At 40.4% G+C, this 9,636-nt stretch overlaps 1 pseudogene across 1 annotated transcript; it reads right to left on the reverse strand.

Moving 5' to 3' along the window:
• Window positions 1–933: 933 nt before the first annotated feature.
• LOC147108163 (one cut domain family member 2 pseudogene) lies at window positions 934–3,154 on the reverse strand (annotated as a pseudogene). Its single transcript, XR_015080538.1, has one exon. The product of XR_015080538.1 is annotated as an one cut domain family member 2 pseudogene (transcript).
• Between the last annotated feature and the right edge of the window lie 6,482 nt (window positions 3,155–9,636).

Genomic DNA, 9,636 nt, shown 5'->3' on the forward strand with positions numbered 1-9,636 from the left:
ACATTATCTGGCCGTGTACTGCCGTTTCAAAATATTTGAACAACCCTAAAAATCGATTTCTTTGACTGTGATGAATTCCGAATTGTAATTCGAAGCTATCGATTTTGTGGTTTTGAAACGCGAACAATTCTGTCTCCCTTACTACTGGTAAAGAATCCTGGCTATTGCTACTTTACATATTTATATCTTAATATCACTAGTAGGACATTGCCACGACATTCCCAAGCCCCTTTATGATCATATGGAACAAAAGACTCCAAATAGGAAATCAACATTTATTCTAGTATAAGTAATACGTTAAAAAATGCCCTGAAATATGTTTAAATCCCAAAGTACTTGCACCTGATCTGATTGCTGGTGCAGAAATTGGGACAACAAAGAATCTTGAAGCAAGGATTTCCTTAAAGAAAGATGTTACTCTGCAGCACTTCCATCATCGTTCAGCACAGGAATATTTGCTGGCAGCAGCGCATACCACATATTTTAATATAGTGGTTAGGCTAGATTATGGCACAGAGGGTTTATTAACATTTAATAGGAGATTTCAAAATGTGGTAGAAGACTCGCCAAGTTCTATCGGCGCCGCACTAAGAAAATAACCACTCGAAAATGAAAAACTGTCTTTAATGCTATAATTTTAAACATATCGCCGTTCAGTGGTTAGACTTTGTATTCTTGTCAAACGCTTAATTTAAAAATGTTTGCATTTCATTTCTGTGTATGTTACTCAATCCAGTAACATTGACCTTTATTGTGCTAATTTGTCCCAACTCTCCCATGCATTTTGGAACAGAAATAAAACACAAACGCTCGATTGAGTTTAACAACAGAGACACTTAAAAAGCCAATTCAGGATAGTTTAAATCTTTATTTATCAGAGTCTTGTAAAACCAATGCAATCTGCATTACATTAACTGCTTTTCAATAGCGCATTGACTGTAACTAAAAGATGCCTCGATTCGCACCTAATTAAGGGGCAGGTAAATTGTGGGACACGTGGCTCCACATGGATGATACACCTGAGGACAGTACGGTGCTGAAGATGTCCGTGCTTCTATTTAACGAGAAGAGGCGGCTCAATGTGTCAGAGGGTCCAAGAGATGGTGGGTACACTAAATACATTGTCACAATGACCACGCTAGGTGGCCCACAACGCATTTTAAAAGGCCATTAAAGCACGCATGCCATTCAGTTACAGAAATGAATAGTTCTTTGAACAAATAGAATAGAAATGACGTATTTCATATAGAGTACATAAACCAAATGTCCTTAATAAAACGCAGCGGTGATATTAGTCCTATTCAAATTTCTCAAGCTATTTTCTACCCAATAATCAATATAAGATGTTACCACTATTTCTAAAAGCAAAACACAGCAGGGATAATGGACACAATCCCTTTCTTTCAGTATGAATAACCTAATCTGCTGGAAACAAATTTGCTATGTGTTTATCAATACAAATCATCTAATGGACAGAAAGAGCTCCCTCGATATATCGTATATGGGAGAGAATAGGCGAGTAAATCCAAACTGGCCTTTCTGTGTGACAGCAGCAATGTCTGGAACAGGTAGCAGCACATCTACCTTTATATCTGCTAGGTAAATCTATTGATGTACCGAATAATTATTACCATATTTACATATGCTAAACATGGGGGAGGGGAAGAGAAAAGGGACAATAATGGGAAAACCCTGGGGGATCCTGTAGTAAAATAACGAGTGTGAGAGGAATAGAGAACACTGTGAATGTGTGTGTGTGTAATGCGCGCACACACACACAATGTCAAACAGAGACAAAGAAATACAAAGCGATAAATAAAATAAGGGAAAAATTAATATACAAAAATTGTAGAAAGACACTTTCAACCATTTCCTTCAGTTTATATAGAGGGAAGTCATTCAGCATTCTACACAAAGTTTTCAGTATTTGTTGCGTTTGTGTGTTTTAAGTTTGCATTATATGTTTTTTTTAAACCCGGCATATAAAGAAATCGACTGAACTCTGTATACTATCCGTCCTACCTGCAAGCCTTAGGGCAGACATTCTTTGGAATTCAGGTTCTTGAAGCCACTTCCACATCCTCCTGAAGGTCTCCCGGCCGGATTTGAGTTTACTCCAGGGTTTGGGGTTCCTCAGCAGGTCTGAGAGGGTCCCCTGCGACCGGCACAGAATTCGCTGTGCAAAAATGGCCTGGGGGATGCTGTAGCGTTTCAGCTCGGCTGTGATCCTCTGGGCCACCTCCTTGGTGTTGATTTCCTCGACTTGATTCGAGCTGTTGCCTTGAGATCCGGAGACTGATGCCTGGCGGTCGCGCTCGGACGAGAGCATGGAGCCGTTGGTTTGTCCGTGGTGGTGGCTGTGATGGTGCATCCCGTTCAGATGGGCCATCATCCCGGCTCCTGGCCCCGCCAGCCCCCGAGCAAGGTGCTCGTCGCCCCTGCTGAGCATAGTAGCATGCGAATCGAAGCCATTTGGAGACAGCATCTTCTCGTTGGCCATGTGTCCGCCGTAAGGGGTCAGGGGCTGCTGAGAGTTGTGCAAAGTACCCAGTCCATTGGAGAGAGGGGACAGCGGCTGGCCCATGGTCGCCATGTCCTTGTGGTAAGGGCTGTAGAGGTTGCCCATGGATGGTAAACCCCTCTCGTCTCTCATGAGGGTGAAGCTGCCACTGACATTGCCAGGCAATCTCTGGTGCGGATGGTGGTGGTGGTGGTGGTGATGGTGATGAGGGTGGTGGAATTTGTCAGACACCGTCGAGATCGGCGGCAGGTGCTGGAGGGGCGTCAGCGTGGTGTAAGTGCTGCTAAGGCTCATCCCAGGTGGGCTTTCACAGGACATGCTCATGGCAGGGTGCAGGGGACCAGACAAGCCGTGCTCCGGACGGTAATCGCCTCCTTCCAGGATCGAAGCCATGCTCGACACCATGGCAGGCCGGCCGTGGGAAGTGAGGTTACGGTGGGAAGCCTGGCGATTGTGAGAACTGTTCATCAGGTCGCTTGATTGGGTCACGCCGTGGATATTCCCAATATTCTCCATTGTAAGCTCCATGTTCGCTGTACTGGTTAGGCATCAATACCTACTCATCCGTTCGATCGAGCATTTTGTAGGCTCGGTTTCTCGAATTCAGTGCTACGGGCTCGCTCCGATCGCCTCTCTGACTGATGTGCTGGTCCTAGGGCTGATGTTTAACGGCTGCAGATTGGGGAGAGACAGAGGGAGCCAGAGTGTCAGTGCGCAATCTCACATCCAACCTTGACGTCAGCAGTCCCACATCTCATTACTGAACTTCCGGAGCTTTTCTCCTACCAATGCATTTACTTCATAAAACTGGAAGTTTCAGATCAAACAATGCACAATTTCAATTATCTAAGGATGCATTATAGGTTCAGAACTCTCTGATCTGATAACGGACTGCAGCACCTCACTTTAAACTCGCTATATATAGCTGTTGGCTGACGATTCGGCTCCTAATTATCCACAGCACAGGGCTATCTCTGGCTGGTTGATTCTAAGCAAATGACTTTATACTTAGAATGAGTTGTATAGCTGACAAGGATATCATTACGGAAAGGAACGTTTCATCTTTAACATTTACTGTACCAGTTTGATATCTGAGAACACACATCTGAAATTGAATATTAAAACTTAAGGACTAGATTGTTTGATGCAACAGTTATTAAAATCTTTAGGTAATTTAAGCACCAAAAGAAGTACACGCTGGTAGTCAAAGATCATTGACTGGCCAATTGGAATCTATACTATAGAGATTCTTAAGATGGCTATATCTTAGGATCCAAAATCATTAGATCAGGCCTTTGAGGCTCAAGATTGGGATAATTGACATGTTTTTTGATGTAGAACACGTTCAGTACTTTCAGCAATATTTCCTTTCAGTAAGATAAACTACATTATTATTTTGAAATGCTCCATCTACCTATCATGTCTTAAATTCAAACCAGCATCTTTAGATATTGTAGCCTTAATAGGGGATACAATTATCAAGTCTGATTGCCAAATTTGAGCAATTTTAGCATATTTTACAAATTGCTTTATCATTTGGGAGAGAGTCCATCACTTAAATGTTTACAGTTTCCTCAAACCTTCAGCCGGGGGCGTAGACACCAGTGCATTTATTGAGGTGTTGTGAGGCAGTTCATAACCACTGCTCTTAACACACTTTGATTGTTAATACAGTATTTGCCAACACTTAGGAGTCATTTTACACAAACCTACCGCTGCTCCAATCAAGCGTTCTAATATGAAACATTCGCAGCTGCAACAGAAGCGCAAATACAAATACAAACTCTAAAATATCATGGAAAGGTATATTTACCAACAACACTTGGAAGCATTTAGAGAACCAAGTTATCAGCAACATTTTATCACCTTATATTGATAGATGACAGCAACAGGGAAATAACGCGCTGATTAGAATTGGAAAACGGATCTTCAGTTCCATCGTACGATACTAATCAAACAAGTCATGGGGATATAAACTTTGCGCTTGATTAATTAACTTTCATTTGAACTTGGTGGGGGGGGGGGGGTGTTTACCTTGCAAATACAGCGTTTAATAGTGAAATCGGGTAAGAGGACGTGAGGGGCTGTATTATGCTGTGTGTCTAACTATTCTGCTTATTACCCATTGGAAAACAATCCACAATTGCGCTTTCCCCATTAAAACCTGGTAATTTTGGCGGAATAGCTCAGTGGCTTTAGTGCCATTTGTAAACGCCAAAATGAGTTGATTAAAATCTCCTGGCTGACACGTGAAGGACAAATTCTGACCTGTGGTATTGGGATCGGGGGAAAAAAAGGTCTTTGGGGAGTCGGAGCAGTAACCAGTGGTAACAGCATGAAAGTGTTGCATTAAGGGACTTGCAGAGGATTTGCAACATAAAGAAGTACAAAAATCCAGCTGTGAACGCTTTGATCTTGAATATACTTAGGTCGAAGGTTTGGAAAAAGCTCCACAACTTGAACCGCTATTTACTGAACATTACAGCAATGGCCACACATTTTTATAGCAAGAATACACGGCTTGGCGATATTTCACTATATGCAGAAGTCTAGAACAACGCAGAATAATCTGATATGCACTTATGTGTAGGATATTCTAAATGCCCTGTATATAGTTGCTACAATGCAGGGGATTCTCTTTTGAGGCCCCACACTATATTCGCCGTCCCTGTCATCCACCCACCTCCTCAAAAAAGTTTACAGAAAGTGTGTGTTTTTTTTAAATTGTTTCGTGCCGTTTGGTTTGCAAGATCAGTGGTGAACGGGCTACTTGGAAATCTGACCGTTTCAAAATGCAGCCTCAACACGTTGCATTCCTGATTTAAGAGCCGAGAGCTTTAAAATTGAGAGGGATGGGGCGAAGCAGAACTTTGGTGACTTGCAGCTCGCCTCCACCTGTACCTGTGTGTGTTTCTCCCTCTTAGGTTCCGTACCTCAGCTTCCAGATGTGGAGGCTCTGAAAAAAAAATGTAGGTCAATTTGCCCATTTACAATTTGTGCATTTCTGTTACAATCAATATCGAACGCAGTACGAATATTACCAGACGTGCAGGCAATGCGAGCATTTATTTATTTCTCCTCGATCATTTTAAACAGTAAGAAAAAGTGCTACTTGAGTGCAATAAATTTTGCTCAATTGAATGCAAATCCAGGATAATGGTGATTCCATGGCAAGAATGTTATCGCTGCTGTTTAATTGTGTTGGAGTAAACTCGTGTGGTAGGTTGTCCCTTTCACCACTTGAATCTTAGGAAGGTGTTGCCGAAACCCTGTTTATTTCTTCGCCCCTCGTTTTATAATTAACAAAATATAATTTAGCAAGCTGAATGCGCTCTTCATTCAAGCAGGGATCTGCAACACCTCATTGCTTCGTCCAAATCGATAAGATATCATTAGCCAAAGCGCAGCCAAATGTGCTGAAAATCAGAGAACAGAACGGATAAAAACATTGGTCATTTCCCATTATTACAGTAAGTTGGGTTTTTTTAAATAAAAAGGCGAAACTTTTAACATTCACTTCATATTAAATGTCACTGAATGACATTGTGGAATTACAGTAAGATGATATAATGTCAGTGAGAGGCCCTTGTTAGGGCCCCTTTTTAAAAAAAAAGGTTGGATCCCTATTCCGGTCCTTCGTTCAAAAAGCTGACCATCACTTGGCGTTTTAATGAATTAAACTCGAATCATTAATGAGGCTAAAGCGTGTCTCTGCATTTGCTGAGCTAATATTTACAACTGAAACATTCCAAAGGAAAACTTAGATTTTAAAACAATTTCTTCCTAAGGAACTGCTGTTTCAGTGGACTCTGGTCTGATTTCTAATCATTGAGAAAATAAATTCCGCACACCGAATGTAATAATGATTTCTGCAAAAAAGATGCCTTGATTTCTTATTAGCATTCATTTAAAAGTACGGAGTTGCAATTGTTGATTGAAATTTGCATGTAATCAGATTCCTTATTTCCCCCTGTTTAAGTGACCGTAGGCTGACGAGGGCCCTGATAGAAACAGTTTGGTTGTGCTTTTTATCTCCTAACCATCTGGCAGCTGCTATGGCCCGGCTGGATATTGATCGTTTCTCTCTGCTTGTTCGCCCTGGCTCGGGTTAATTCTTATCCGCCTCTTCTCCAGACCCAGCAAATTCATCTCGGAATTATCTGTGGGGGGAAGACCTAAAAAAAAAAGATCTACTTCAATTATTTCTTACCAAATGTACAAGAACTTTCCCCCCGGGTGAGTAAACAGGTGTTTCCACTGGCTGTCGGTGCAATCCGTGTAACTTTCATTCGCGTTGTTCGTGTTCCCGCTGTGCTGTGTCTAGTGCAGGGTATTCAGGGCAATTCCGCACCAAGAGCGTTCCATCTTTTGCTCTCAAATTCTGCCTCTACATAACCAGTCAAAACAAGTCGGAGCGAATCCTAGCGTTTTAACGAGAGACTGTGGATATGATAATTGCACACCGTTCATATTACGCTGGGAATGGTTGGAAATGAAGACTGCATAATTACCTTAACAAGAAACAGAAATTAAACCCTTTTAGAATGAAGTACAAAGCATTTTAAGCATCCATAGATAACCCGTTCTCCAGTATTTACACCACATATACAAATTGCTATCATTTTATGCAGCATTGCAATTACAGAGATTAATAAGTCGCCATTAAATTCTCATTAGCATTGCTGTATGTTATTCCCCCTGAAGCTTGATTTTTTTTAAAGTTCTGTTGCGCATTATTATATCCGTAAGTGAATTTCCGCGAAATCGTGTGTCCACTGTATACAACTTACAAGCCCCAGTAGTGTTGGTGCTTTTATGCAAATAGCTGGTAAAGTAAGTGTGTTTTACATACAGCAACATGGTGCTGTAAAACACTCACGTATACAGAGTGACATCTTAACCCGGCTGATGGTTATGTACTGTTAACATTGAGTAATTTGTAAAAAAATACCTGCGAGAAGAAATGTTTGCAAGTTAGAATCACTGTACATGGGATTTATTGTACACTGTAGGGTAACTCTCATAGGATTATGAAATAGGGCTTAATCCATTTATACGTTGCAGTGATATAAGCACTTTTTTAGGCTGTAATTAATAAACGCAGGTAAGAAGTAGTAAATGTTCTTGCATGTTTTCAAGTGTCGAAAGTGGCCCAAGATTTGGAGCCCCTCATTAATTCCACCTGACTTGGCAGCGTTAAGTGTGGAAAACGATAGAAAACGAGTGAAGGGATTACAGACTATTTATATGTGTTTATTTAACAGGATAAATGGGCCAGAGGTGTGGTCTTGTTTTTTCTCTCTATGCTACATAATATTAAAACAAACTCGCCACGTTTTAGAATAGAGCGTTCATCGCAGGAAGTTTAGATGGCTTCTTTTATTGAAAATAAGTATGATGCTATTTGATGGCCTGTTTCATTAGGTTCTTCCCTTTTGTTAGTTTATCTTTAGGCTGGCATGGGAGGAAAAAGTCAACATTTCAGTCTCCAACACTGTCTCATTTTACTTTATTTCCTTTGCAACGTTTGGAACAATTTAAAGTCATTCTGTTAAATAAAACCCCGAAAGTAATGAGGGCCCATATTTATTTAAAGCGCTGTTAAAATTGCACCACAGCATTTAAACCAGAGGAACGTGTTGATTTCGAAAGCAGCAGTTCTTTAATAAGTCACAGCCAAAATATTTTACTTTTGAGAGCACCGAAGCCCATTCTCGATTTTAAAGATGGTGTATATTAACTAACAGTGGGTGATTTAAGTAATGACCGTCCCTTCCAGCTATCGATCTTTCAGCATTTAGATGGTTCTTCCACAAAACAAGGAGCAAAAGTACTCAGGAAAACGCTTATGTGACTAATATCGTCTTTAACACAAGATGAGTGCCACTTTCTGCCATCCAACATGCTTGGGCAAACCAGCGCAACTCATAAAATACCATGCAACACGTGAGCCCATGTGCCAGGCCACATGCGAATATGGGGCATGTTTGAAGAAAGAATTACAAATAAAAGTTAAACGACAATTAATCGTGTTTCCTGCTGTATAATTCGTAAACGCTTTTTTAACGCCTCGGGGAAGAGATTCTATATCAACATTCAATGAAAGGCCTGGACAAATAGCCTTCAGAACAGTAACTAAAAAGGGGGCGAGGGCATCCTAGGGCCATGCGTATAAATATTAACACTACATGTATGATATGATTTGACTAAAATATACATTTCATGCCAAGTACAGAGATATCCTATATACACCTGGTTAGTAATGTTTTCAACTCTTATCCCGCGGCAGAAACTTTTTTTTTAACATAAGAGTACTTCTTGGTGAGTTTACCTGCCATGTCTTGTTGATACAGGTCTACACAATGTCGAAAGTGCTTTGTTACTTGATAAAATACCCATTTCTGCTGGAAATTGAGCCGCACACTTTAATATCGATAGCTTATCTATTGACAGTGCAGTGGACTTGCCTGGCCACCCTTTCTTCCTCCCCTTTAACTCCATGAATGTAACTGGTCCTCAGGTGGACTGAAACTAAGATATGTTTGGATCTAGAGTTCTTGCGAAATATTTAAATGATATGATTTAAGCTGAGCGCCTGTGAAATATCAGATATTCAGGTTTGAGAAGGAACATAGAAAATATAAATCAGATAGGCTATCGAAACTGAGAGATGATTGTTCGAGTATTGCACATACTTTCCGAACAAGGTGCTTATCATTAAATATTACAGTATTTAATTATACGCAGGACTTCCAAGAATTAATCAGAACTGTAGCGAACATTATTTATTAATAAAGTCGATATATATTTTAATAAGGAGCTAAGCAATCTCTATCTGCAGAATTACTAAATATTCGTGTTGAAAGATTCTCCAACGTGTTAGCATATTCAATACACAAATCACAAACTCCATTCAATTGAAGTACGAGTTGGTAGCAACAAAGTATCAATGTAAACTCTTAAATCAGTGTGAATTTTTTAAAGTATTATGCTAGTGAGTCTTAAATGTTATTCACCAAGTATAAAAATATCGCAGCAGCAGGGTTCAGTTTATTTCCATGCATTATCTTTTAAGTAGAAGAATAATCAATGTGGTGGTTGTTATGTTGCACAAT

Source organism: Somniosus microcephalus, chromosome 13, assembly GCF_052327205.1.
Source record: "Somniosus microcephalus isolate GS21.2 chromosome 13, FLI_Smic_1.0, whole genome shotgun sequence".
In the NCBI taxonomy this organism is placed as follows: domain Eukaryota; kingdom Metazoa; phylum Chordata; class Chondrichthyes; order Squaliformes; family Somniosidae; genus Somniosus; species Somniosus microcephalus.